Here is a 12,350-nt window from a genome sequence, read left to right as displayed (position 1 = left end):
TAACCAACATAAAAATTATACAACATGAAACTTAAACAACATTTTTAAAAACATTTAAAAACATAAAACGTAAATGTCTACTCCATGCTTCTTTGGGCCCAAAGATGTGCAACAAGATTTTGTTGTAGGTACTTGTTTGTGGTTGAATTTGAATTTAAGTTGTAGTTTTTAAATAATAAATTATGTTTGGCACTATTGCCCTTTGGCCCTCGGATGGAGACGGTTTTATGTAAAAGGGCTAAAACGAGCCATCTGGCTCTCGGTTAGATACGGAGGCAAATATAGTTCTATATTATTCATTAAAATATTGATATCTTAAAGAATCTTGAAGAACGCTAAAACGAGTCATCTGTCCAGCCTTCGGTTGAAGATGGCCTCACATCTCGCGTAGCAGCCTGAGCCCTGAGCCTTGAGCCTCCTCTCTCTCTCGATCTTCAATCACTCTCTCAAACCCTCTGTCTCTCATTCCCAACACCATCTCTCGATTTCTCTCTATTTCTGCCTTCATCCAAAAGAATTTCACACGCCTCCACCTCGGCCAAGCTCGCGCCGCCGTCAATTTCGCTCTATTTCTGGCACATTCAATCTCATTATTTGCATATTTAATTTAATGATTGTGGTCAGATCCATGTTTGAAAAGGATGGGTCTGCAAAGGGAATTGTTTTCAGCCAGTTCACATCGTTCTTGGATATTTCAAGGTTCGAATACACCCAGATGAACAAGTCCAACGACAACGATTGGTTCCGAATCTCCGCTGCCAATCCCAAGGGTACACGATGGACTGGCAAGTGCTGGTACGTCTACACCTCCTCAAGTACGAGTTCGATCTCCAGTTCAATATCTCCATCACCTACCCCGCCACCGCACCTGAACTCGAGCTCCCTAACTAGACGGCAAGACCCAAAAGGTCGGCCTTATTTTGATTTTACGATTTTCCCTCTTCCCCCATTTTTGTTTTCTGATTGTAATTTAAGTCCGTTAATTTCTGGGTAATTTTGGATTGGTTCAGATGTATAGAGGGGGGAAGATCTGCTTGACAGTGCATTTCAAGCCGCTTTGGGCCAAGAACTGGTGATTTTTCTATCTTGCTGTCTTTAATTTGTTGTATGTGTTAAATTATTGTGAATTTTTTATCTGTTTGGTCACTAGAAATTATAAGAAATGTAAGGAAAGTTGTTTTTCTTTTTTTTTAATTTTTTGTTGGGAAATTTGTAATATTTGGGTTTACTTAAGATTTCGAAATCAGCTGTGAACTCGGCTCTTAATTTGCTTTAGAAGATATGACATAACAGAACAATAAAAACTCAAATGTTGTTGCAACTGACAAAGAAAACTCGAAATTTGTTCGGCTTTTTTATTATTTGCTTCGAGCAGAAAATTAGGATTCTGAAACCAATTTATGTATTTAGATTAAGTATCTTTGCCTCCGTGAAAGGAATTTCTTTTCGCATAACATGACTTACCTTGCATTTTCTTTGTGGAAGAATTATGTTTGTATTCTTTTCTGTGGATAGAAAATAATTTGTGTAAAACTTGCGCAACGCATTTTCTTTTTCCTTAATTTGAATTGTAGTGAGAAACATCCGTCTGTGGAACTTTTGCTTTTCATGGCATTCACATGGTAATTGATTACCATGAAAGTGTTAGTCTCCCTTTAATCTCCAACAAGGAACGTACTCTAATCTCTTCTGGAAAGCATTAATGCAAACAAACAACGTGCTCATTTGTTTAATTAAACATGTTTGGAGTTATCGGCTATTAGTACTTATGATCTTTCTCATGTTATGCAGTCCAAGATTTGGTATGGCACATGCACTTTGTTTGGGTCTTGCACCATGGCTTGCTGCATTCATGCTTATAAGAATAGCACATGATTTTTCTTTTTTATATGAAGTTTATGAAAAGAGGATTGTGGCTGAAGCTGGATGCTTCACAGTATCGTAAGAAATAATGTTTTAGCATAAATTTTCTACGGTTTTGCATCTCAATTATTAATATTAGAACAGAAAAAAAATTTGGGCTTCCAATTGCTGGTAGAATTGAATCCATGGCTGTTTAGCAAGTTCATAATCTATCATGTGTTTATCTTTTCTCAAACGATCCCCCTTAATATGATTTTTCAAGAGTTCTACCTATACAAGTACAAATTTTTTTCTTGATCCATATGCTTATGTCCGTGCAGATAGAGAGAGGCAACAATTGCTGAGGCTTAAGCATTAGGGGCAGTAGTTTTCTCTCAAGGTCCTTTGTTTGCAGGTGTTAAAAAAATGTGAAGGCTTCAAGTGACAATGTCCTTGTTTGTTGGTCTCTGGATAGTTTGATATTTCCTTGTATATCTCATCGTTTTATTGTTTACTTTAGAAGATTACTTGTTTTTTCTTTTTTGTTCGGACATCTTGTATGTACATTTTCATATATTTTATAATTAAATACTTTTGCTTGGTTAATTAATTATTGTTTAGAATTTAATTACAATATTTATAAAAAAAATGTATATTTTTGACCAAAACAAAAAAAGGGTTTGCGCGACGCATGTCCTACGTCGCGCAATATTTATCAAAAATTTAAAAAAAAATTTGACCAAAACAAAAAAAGGGGTTTGCACGATGCATAACTACGTTGTGCAAAGCGGCTTTGTGCGACGCATGTCCTATGTCGTGCAAAGTAACTTTGCACGACGCACGTCCTGCGTCGCGCAAAGCCGCTTTGCACGACGCACGTCCTGCGTCGTGCAAAGCCACTTTGCACAACGTAGCCATGCGTCGCGCAAAGTGACTTTCCATGACGGAGGACGTGCGTTGCGCAAAGCCGCTTTGCACGACGCATGTTACTTGTTCGTCGCGCAAACCCTAGCGTCACTGTCTTGGCACAACGGTTAGTGCACGACGAAGGTTGCGTCGCGCAAACCCTTAGGCAACGATTTTTAACTTTGCGAGATGAAGGTACGTACGTCGTGCAAAGTGTTTTTTCTACTAGTGATTGTGCATTCGTATGTATACTCCCTCCAGAAAGCTCGCTAATTCGCAATGTTAAAAGGAACATGGCATTTTTACCATTCATTCTTACTGCACGCATTTATACTTTCAATGTTTTGTGTGTAGTTATTGTATAATTATGCTTCAGTTTTTGCCGTAGTATAGGGCATAGGATTCAGTCATTAAACATTGTATATCATCAACATCATCACGTGCAGCAAAATGCAAAAATACTTTTTTTTTTTTTTTTATCAGCGCCCCTACTATCTAATTTGACAAAATAAAAAATAAAAAAAACTAATAAAAGAATGCAGAAAAATTCAAAAACTGCTTGACAAAAGGCAGTCATCTTTACTCATCAACTTATCACAAATTTGTGCAAGTATTTTTGGGCTCTCCCCTATATATAACTTTCTGCATCCCCATGTAGTTTGTATTTAATTTAATTCCTAATTACATTTGATATATATAGTTTAGCAGTAATACAAATTGGAATTTATATACTTGCAATGTCTAGATTCTCGACATATATACTTGGTCCTTTCTAATCCTAACCGCGGTCGCGTTTTGAAGTCCTATAATTTAAAAGTAAGTTCAGTCCTAGTGCTTAAGTTCAAATACAAAGCAAGATGTGAAAAGCAAAATCTCCTCAAACTAAAATATCAAAACGTCCCAAAGCAATATAACAACCAATCATGTTCCCATACCCATGCCCTCTTTGTCCAACTTTTTTTATATGAACAAAGATTGTCCTTAGGCCTCTCAATTTGAAAGCAAATCTGCATATTTTTGTGTACCTACCGACAAAAATCAACAGAATAGAAGTTAAAAGGTGACTTGATGACTGAAATGAAATACTTTATATCTTAAACCAAGGGCAAGGAAATTATCAAATGAAAAGAGTTAAACTAAATCAGACATTTCGACAAAAAAAAAATTAAATAAATAAATAAATCAAGCATTATTCTTAATTTATTATATAAGCTATGACTTGTAGGAGGGCAAAGAAGTCAATTTAGTAATAAAAGAAATAACACATACAATTAATTTATTCTATAATGAATTTGTTCCATACAAATTCGGAGTTTAGGCATTTCTTCCTAACAACACACCCAAAATATGAGTTTTTAGTAGATCCAATTTGTTTCATACATAATTGTGGTAGGGTTATTGTGTTCCTCACTTCCTGTTTTTCTACTCCCAATAAATATAAAACCAAACCTAAAAGCTCACATGTGCACATTCAATCACTCAAATAGAATTATAAGAGAAAATTTTTAACATGAAATTAAAATGATGTCGCATACTTGAATAATTCTCGTCATTTACCTGGAACGCTTCAAAAGATCAAAAAAAATAGAGAAGTCAAAACTCGAGGCATAGATGAAAACTACAGTAAAACTAAATAAACACATAAAATAGAGAGAAAATAATACACTCTCCCATTGTATATCCATAAACTCTTCATTAGCCAAATTGTTTGAGAAATTAGACAAAAAATAAGCCAAAAATAGAAAGAATCAAATCTTAAGAGACAGAATATACAAAACCTCAATTTGAAAATGGCCTTCACGAACTGGCTATAGGAAAGGGATAAAATTTCATAAGAAAGGAGAAGTCGGACGGCGAGGTTTCAATGCGTCTGCCAACCCCAAGAGAGTCTGAAAATGAAGAAGTCAATTTGTTATTGTTATTTGGGAGGATTGGGGAAAGGAACCCGAAAAATGCGAGAAGAAACCCAAAAAATTACTCTAAAAAGAGAAGTAAAAGAACATCCAAACCTGAAGACTTTGATTCCATCACTGTGACTTGAGGATGTCCTTAAGTCCTGTGAAGAAAAATAAAAATAAAAATGAAAGCCTAACCTATCAATTGATTTATTTGATATGTTAAGAGAATAAAATCCTGCAGAGAACAAAAACCACAATCAAACCACTACAATTAACGTGCAGAATTTTCAATAATCCTGTGAAAATGCATGAGAAGATTAAGGAATAAGAAGCATTGTGATGGAGAACAAAACACACAAATTTAATAATTGAGAACTACAAAACGACCAGTTCTTGTTGGTTTTTTGCCAATTTGATCTTCTCCTCCAGGCTTTAGCACAACAACTTCAAATTGTTCTCTTGAGGTTGTTTTATTTTGTGTTTTATTTACATGTCCCACAAGACTACTTCCTCTCCCATGTTTGCTTTTATTTTCATGCATGTTCACGTTTATCGTTCTACAAAACTGTTTCCTTCACACGCTTGCAGCCAACAACTGCCGAATAGCAGTTCTACTCTATACATATTAGGTCTCTTTTTTTTTTCTTTTTCTTTTTAATTCCATCAGCAATAACATGAGAGTCTGTAAATTGAAAGCAGTTTGAAAACGTAGTCTCTCTCCCACATTTCTTTCCTCAGTTTCCAATAATTTTTTTATTTTGTTTTTTATTGGTGTTTTTACTGCATCTGTCTCTTTGTGTTTTCATTTTTTTTATTTTAAAACAAGACCGGTTACCAGTATTGCATTCGTCAATTATCAATTACGTGGACTTGTTTTACCAGTATTCGGTTTAATTTCCGTTATTTATTTATTTATTTATTATTATTATTATTATTATTATTATTATTATTACTAGCATTTGCCTACACATTTTGTGTGTATGAACACATTTTTTAGAAAATGAGGAGAGAGGGAGAGAGGGAGAGAGAGAACGTGAGGGAGTTGGAGGTTTTTTTATTATTTTTTATTATTATTTCAAATTTTAAATATTAGAGATATTTTAACATCACCTGTAGTTGAGGCTTCAATAAAAAACAATAAAAAACAATAAAATTTGGTCTTGTGAAATTACATTATTGCCCATCATTTTTTTTGTGTGATAGAAGACTAAATTGTCTTTTTACCCTCTTTTGGTTGACAAAAAGGGTTTCATTAATTAATAGAGATTATTATTTTTATTTCTTGCTTTTTAGTAAAAATTTAGTTTTTTCTTTCAATACAGTAAATGTTCGGTTATACGTTTTTACCAGTTTGTCCTATTTTTGTTAATTTTTTTAGACTTTTTTTTAACAAACGATATTTTCTACACTAAACAGGATGAGATGGGCTAAACTCTTTTTTGGACTTGATTGTAAAAAAAAACAGAGTGGCATTTTTGGCATTTCGAAATGCTTCACCATTTTGTTGTTCTGGCTTTATCTATACTAATTAATGAAACTCTCATTGTCAACCAAAAGAGGGTGAAAAGATAACTTAGTCTTCTATCACATAAAAAAATTGATGGGCAATAATGTAATTTCATATGTCCAAATTTTACTGTTTTTTATTGAAGCCTCACCAACATGTGATGTTAAAATATCTCTAATATTTAAAATTAAAAATAAAACAAAAACAAAAACCTCCCACTCCCCCCATGTTCTCTCTCTCTCTCTCTCTCTCCCCTCTCTCCTTCTCATTTTCTTAAAAAATGTGTTCATACACACAAAGTGTGTAGGAAAATGCTAGTATATATAGATAGATGAGGAACTGGATGCACTTTTTTCTTTAGTTTACTTTTTAGACCGCAAAACTACTAAATTTTAGAGGATAACTATCCAACAGGATCTTCTCCGGATCTTCTTTGTGAGGATCTTGAGGATTCGTGAATCATGTTTGTTCATCGTACATCGTGCGGTCAGTTTTTCGTTTTCACTTTGCATAAAGTAATGATTTAAATGTTATTCATGTAATTGTTAAACAACATGGGATTTTGGATGCAAGTTCCTACCTAAAGTCCATGAGCAATAGAAAGTATATGAAAACATTAAGTACTCGTACCAAAATACAAAACAACTTAAATATCAAAATATAAAACCTACATCACAATATGTACATTATTCACAATACCCATTAAGTCTATATTGCATTGTTTCTTTTGAAAAGAAAGTTTACATATTTACATCAATGCTGCAATTTCCACCAATTTGTTCCTGATTGATGCTTCAATTTTTCATTGCCAATCTACAAACGATAGTGAGAAAATTAAAAATCAAATAAAAAGAGTTAATTGATAAGTGAGAAATGCATACTGAAAGTTTATCGTTAATAAATTTGTTATCTATTAGGAATCACCATAATTAGCTGGAATGAAGCAAGACTTCTTTGTATACTACATTCCGTGTAAATAAACTTTGTTGGCCTACTATGGAGCCATTTTTTACTAACACGGTTGTGGTTGACTTTTAAACCCCCTCAATAAAGCCACATATAATTGTCCATGACTGAAGACGTGATCTGGAAGGTAAATGCCTACATGTGGTATTGTCTGACCTTGAGATTTGTTTATAGTGATAGAAACTTAGTTTTACTGGAAACTGCTTTCCTGTAAGTTCAAATGGAATCCCAGCAGTATTAGTGTTTTTTAGAGGGATTCTTGGTAAGAAAACTCTAGATCTAGCAAATTGTCCAGTTAGAATTTCAGCATCAATAAGATTTCAGTAAGAACCACAACACAATAATCTTGTACCATTACACAATCCCAATTTCGGATCAATATTTCTCAAAAGCATGATTGGAGCACCTCTTTTTAGAGTTAATTTGTGTAGAGGAAAACCACCAAGTGAGATTGAATTCAAGAACTATGGCTGATACAAATTCCTTGTATCATCCTCAACTGAATCAAATGAATACATTGTCACTTCTAAACCTGGAAACATATTGATTATCTTTTCATTCAACTTATCAACGTCTTCATTTATAAGAGTTACCATTGCCTTTTCCACAATGTAGGTTGCATCATTTATATGATCCTCTAAGTCAGGGAAGATTTTGGCAATTAATTGATTAATGGAATGCTCACTCTCCCATGGTATCACCATGCATTCAGGTAGTTTTACCATATCATCCATAATAACATTTTCATTCCCATCACCAACACGAAGTAAAATTCTGAAAATTCACGATCATTTATGGATCTCATGTTTTGTTTGAGTTTTAAAATATTTACATGGGACCAAAATGATGCTTTAACGACACCGGCTTGGATTAGTTCGAACTTGGTTCCTTTCCAGATAATAGGAAGAACTTGTCAAAAGTCTCCCTCAAATATCATTATCTTCCCCCCAAATCGTAGGTCAATATCTGTTAAGTCTCTGAACATTTGATCAAGTGCTTCAAATGCATGACGATGCGTCATTGTTGCTTCATCCCAGATAATTGCCTTTGCCTTGTATTAGCTTTGCTAAATCAAATTGCTTACTGATCGAACACATCAAGACTAAGTGGTATCTTGAATTTAGAATGTGTTGTCTTCCCACTAGGCAATATCATAGCTGTTATTCCAGATGGTGTTGTTACTCTGCCTCAACCTTCTTAAGTTTGCTAACAATGCTCGATAGAAGTAAGTTTTTCCAGTTCCATCGGGACCATTCACAAAAAAAAGTTGCATTCTCCGATCGTTGAACTGCACCCATTATTGTGTTAAACACACTTCTTTGGTCATCATTTAAGCGTTCAATTGTATTAAGATTTTGTTGTGGAATACCTATGGATATTTCATCTTCAACACATCTTGTCATTCCTGAACTTGATTCAATTCCTCTTGTCATTCCAGGCAAATCAAACTTGTTTATACTGTTATTAAATTGAACCAAAAATGTGTTCAACTCACGCAAGAGTCTGTTGGTAGCAAGTGTGGAAGTTATGTTAGTCGTGGAAACATAATCTTCTATCATGAATGGACAAAACTCATCCCATAACCTTCGAACACCAATTGGTGCACAATATACCAATATGGTGACAAATAATCTTCTTAAAGCCGACGACATCTGAATTGTGGATGCCTCTAGCAAACATTGTTAAATACTGTCGTCTTTTTCTAACAAACCTCGCTGTTCTCCTGCCTGCTTATATGTTGGATACAAAACTCCATTAACTGTTCTCAAGTTTGTGAAGAATGTTGGTCTTCTAACATGATTAAGAAGAATCTGAAGGTAAAATTTTTCGCCTTCAGCAGGTGGAACTGCATATATTCGCCCAATAACCTTATTATGATTCATTCTTTAAGACCACTTTCTTTGAGCTTGAATCCATCTGTAATGTGATGGGATCTCCATGTATAAGTACTGTCGCGCTTTTGCATCTACATGATTAAGTGTGAAAAATTCAGTCAACATTGTCTTTCTTATATTCTCATCATGTAGAATATTTGTTATACTCTCGTCGGCACAAAACTAAACTTGGTACATATTAGGAAGATGTATTTGCAATCGCTCGTCGGCACGAAACTAAACTTGGTGCATATTAGGAAGATGTATTTGCAATCGCTCAACAGATGGGTAAATTCAATTAATAATGAACTTGAATATCTTCCATAGTGCCTCTGGTGCGCAAACCCATGTTGCATCTTGAAACTGTCTTATTTCATCGTATTCAGGGTCTGATTGCACTTCGACTGTCACTCTATCTGGGCTTTTGTAAACATACTTATATAAGTACTTCACACTTTTTATGCTTGCAAAAATTTAGGTACTGTTTGGTACGTGGGACGGGACAGAATGGAATGGGACGAGGCGTTCCGTCCCATGTTTGGTGTGCCTAAAACGGGTGGAACGTGTTCCACGGGATAAATTTTGGGTGAATTTTTGTTCCGCCTCACCCCCTGAAACGACTCGTTCCACATCCGTGGAACACAAAATTATAACATCTCCATCTCCTTCTTCTTTCTCCTTGTTTCTATCCGAGGGCATCTTTGCTCCCTTTCCGTCATGTCCCTTCCCGTCCCGTCCCATTCTGTTCCGTCTCATCCCGTCTGCATACCAAACGATACTAGCAACCATGGATTATATGGAATGACCCAACTATTATCAACCATTATGTTTCCTTGTTGATCAAGTGAGACTGGCAATTGATCTCCTCACCTTTGATAAATTGGATACAAATCATTCCCTTGAACAGTGACTAATGCAAATGGTTTGGGATACTTTCTCTTACAACTCCTATTTTTCATACATGGAGATTGAGGATTATGAATCCCACACGGGCCATGAATCATATGCTTTAACACCACATTGTAAAGTTGAGGCTCTACATCTTCGTTTGGTATTTCAGCTCTAACAATTCAATCATACTTATATGGGTTATTGATCTTATCATTTTCATCTAACACCACCAACATATGCACATGTGGAAGACCACATTTCTGAAACTCAATAATGTATGCGTAAGCAACAACACTGCCCAGTACCCCATTTTCAATGATGTCTTCTTTTAGTTGCTCAAGTTTTGCACAAAATACTTTAGTGAGTAAGTCAAGACAATCTTGTGGTGTTTGTCCAGCGAGTAATTTGCTTTTGATTTCTTCCCAACTTTGGTTACATGTCATGGTAATAAAAAGATCTGGCTTTCCAAATCTATGAACTAGAGTCATTGCGTCTTGATATTGTTGGTACAATCACATGGGCTTCCAACAAATGATGATGGTAAAATAATTCTACGCTCGATGCCACCTGATAATTTTTTATTTTCAATTAGTAGCTATATATATTGTACACACTTTGAACAAAGTTATATTCCTAAATAACGATGAGTTAAATGATATATATACCTACATTGTGTTGACCTGCATTTAAAGAGTCTTCAAGTTCTTTGTAGAGATCCGCTCTAACTGTGTCTTGATTAGAACGCAACCATCTAAGTTTTTGTGATTCAATTTTAATGTAGTTATCTACAACATATTGTTGCAAGAGACGCCCACCTCAAAGAAAAAGTGATGATCTGTTATGGCATATCTGCAAAAGCAAATTTCATATATTGCTTTTAATATGGGAATCATCATTCATCTATATATACTACTGGAAAGTAAATTATGTTATCAGTACAAACCTATAACATATAAGCATAATAGTCGCAACTTGTTATTGCTCTTCACCATCATCATGACTATTAACATCCCAACCATATGTACCATAAGGTAGCAATAGTGGATATTGTAACAAATCATAAAATCTGACATAGTCTCGGATGTGAGAAAGTCGTCCATTAATTGTCTCCACCACGATATCCCTTCCATTCGCAATTGTGGCATTATCTCCATCTATTATAATTGCCGCAACTTGTGAAGCTAAAGGTAAACTATACTGACGCCGATCTATTTGTTGCTCTTTTAGGATCAACTTGCAATTCGACAAATCTTGGCGTTGTCCGAGGCTTCGCAATGTATGAATAAAAGGATTATGGTTGTTCAACATCTGTTGTATCTTTTCAACCACACGTCTATCTAAAACTTCACTTTCACACATTCGATTTTCAACTTCATGCTCAATGTCATATATATAAGCTTGTAAAAATCACGGTATGTTCCCTTCATTTGGTAAAAATCCACCAATCTTGTGATATAATGCACCTTGAGCACGAAATGTGTAAATCTCATGACCACCAATATTTATTCTTTCATCCATGTGTACTCCCATTGAAGTGAATGAAAATGCGTGATTGTAAGCTCAAATATTTTGCTTGAAGTGTCTACCCTCAATTGTTTGGTTAGAGAAAAGAGCATCCATTTCTAGTGGAGACTATATTGGGGGTAAAGCAACTCTTCCTTTCAAGCAACACATATTCAAAGTTTCTCGAGTAAACAATCATTCATAGTAGTAAGGACATGTGGTTGGAGCAGGTAATTGGCAACCTAAGATACCCCGGTTCTTATTGTAATTTCTAGCACAATTGTGGTTTCTTCTTCCTCTGCTTTGGCGCACATGATGATTGGTTCTATTAGCATGTTCTTCTTCTGATATTTTTACATGAATATCCAACACTCAGTATAAGAATTTTCTTTGTAACTTGTTTATACCATATTTAAGGCCTCCGTATTTAGACCTCGTATAAATACTCGAGGGACTCAAATGTAATTATGTAAAAAATAAAGGGGCAAATATGTAATAAGTGAGGAGCCCTTATTCTATAAAAGGACTCCTCACTCTCCTCATTAGGGGAGGCCAAGTTTTAGGCCATGGGAAGAGAGCACACAGAAAATAGGCTAGAGAGCACATTGCCTCTAGCCTTCTTGTATATTCACCATTTAGAGTGAAATAATATCAACATTAGTGTGGACGTAGCCTAAACATTGGGGTGAACCACGATACATCTTGTGCTCTTTAATTTCTTGCAGATTCACGGTCGGATTTACGTTGTTCCAAGACCTCTCCGGTTTTGTGCATCAACATTTGGCGCCGTCTGTGGAAAACGACACAAAAAATTACGTCGGTTCTCTTTTCATTTTTTCATATCATACTCCACTGTGAATCTGCAGAAACCCAAGAACCAAAAACCTACAGAGTCACTGCAAAACCCATGCCTTCCGCTCCAGCTCCCCGTCACGACAACAGCTACAAACGAGCTTCACAATA

The 12,350-nt window shown here is 35.2% G+C and overlaps 1 long non-coding RNA gene across 1 annotated transcript; it reads left to right on the top strand.

The window, feature by feature from the left end:
• The first annotated feature begins 351 nt into the window (after positions 1 to 351).
• Positions 352 to 2,448, top strand: LOC103427091 (uncharacterized). The gene is made up of 3 exons (XR_003771549.2): positions 352 to 908; positions 1,011 to 1,072; positions 2,184 to 2,448. It is a non-coding gene; the product is annotated as an uncharacterized lncRNA (long non-coding RNA).
• Positions 2,449 to 12,350: the final 9,902 nt, after the last annotated feature.

This window comes from Malus domestica, chromosome 16 (genome assembly GCF_042453785.1).
Source record: "Malus domestica chromosome 16, GDT2T_hap1".
Classification (NCBI taxonomy): Eukaryota; Viridiplantae; Streptophyta; class Magnoliopsida; order Rosales; family Rosaceae; genus Malus; species Malus domestica.
The sequence above is the reverse complement of the archived record's forward strand: the minus strand, read 5'-3'. Positions and strand labels throughout refer to the sequence as shown.